The sequence below is a fragment of the Octodon degus genome, unplaced genomic scaffold (assembly GCF_000260255.1).
Source record: "Octodon degus isolate 3935 unplaced genomic scaffold, OctDeg1.0 scaffold00004, whole genome shotgun sequence".
Taxonomy (NCBI): domain Eukaryota; kingdom Metazoa; phylum Chordata; class Mammalia; order Rodentia; family Octodontidae; genus Octodon; species Octodon degus.
In genome coordinates, this window is record NW_004524580.1 from 32,617,634 (window position 1) to 32,618,684 (window position 1,051).

Here is a 1,051-nt window from a genome sequence, read left to right on the forward strand (position 1 = left end):
AATCATGGTTGTTTTAAAAATTGAATCCCTGCAGGATGTTAACAGACAATAGTTATAACATTTTTCAGAGAAAATTTGAAATCAAAAGCCACACATGGGGCCGGAGGGATGGTTCAGTGGAATATGCGCTTCCCTGGCAAGCGCAAGGGCCTGAGTTCAATTCCTGGTTCTGTGGGGAAAAAAAAGAGCCACACGTAGTGTTCAGCATGGCAGTTATGCTGTTACTTTGAAAACCATGTACATGTCCAGCTCAGGCTAGAACAGCTTTTGTAGTCAACCATCTCCATCTGATCACAGCACGTTAAAAGACACAGAGACTCTCTCACCTAACTGGCCGCCCTTGAATAGGGTGCCATCCAAGAACAATGCACCTGTCCGTGAATGTGCCTTAGAAACTTGTAATACCTGGCATCTAATTTTGGTATGGAACATTGTCAAGACTGTTTGGTGCCCAAGAATCCCTAAGTATAGTGACACATGCAATATACACAGCACATAAGCTTAAAGAAAACTGTCATTGAACTGGTGATCTTATGCTGGTTTGACACGTATGTCTCATCATAAGTAGCTGGAGCACAAGAGAAAGGCAGATATCGGAGTCTAAAGGAAAAGATTATCACTGCAGACAATCTTGAAGATCTATCTATCTATATCTATCTATCTATATATCTATCTCACAGAAATAAGTTTAGCAAAGTTTTTGGGGTGTGCCTCCCATAGGCTATAGAAATTATTGGGATTCCCCACTACTGGAAAAGGACTGGATGAAAATATTTCCAGACACCTGCTTCTTTTTTCACTAAGGGAGCCCTTTTAATCATTTTCCTTAAGCCTATGCAGTTCCCATGAAACTGGGATAATGAGGTCTTGATGACCTCTGAGAAGCAGATGATATCAATTAACACACTACTTTTTTTTCCAAAATTTTATTGATAAACAGCAATGAGACAGTTTCAAATCAAATCAGAAGTACAATCTCAACAAATAACACACTGCATATATTCTTCTTAGTGGTTAATTGCTGTACAAGATGCGGACTTGAGATCCTATT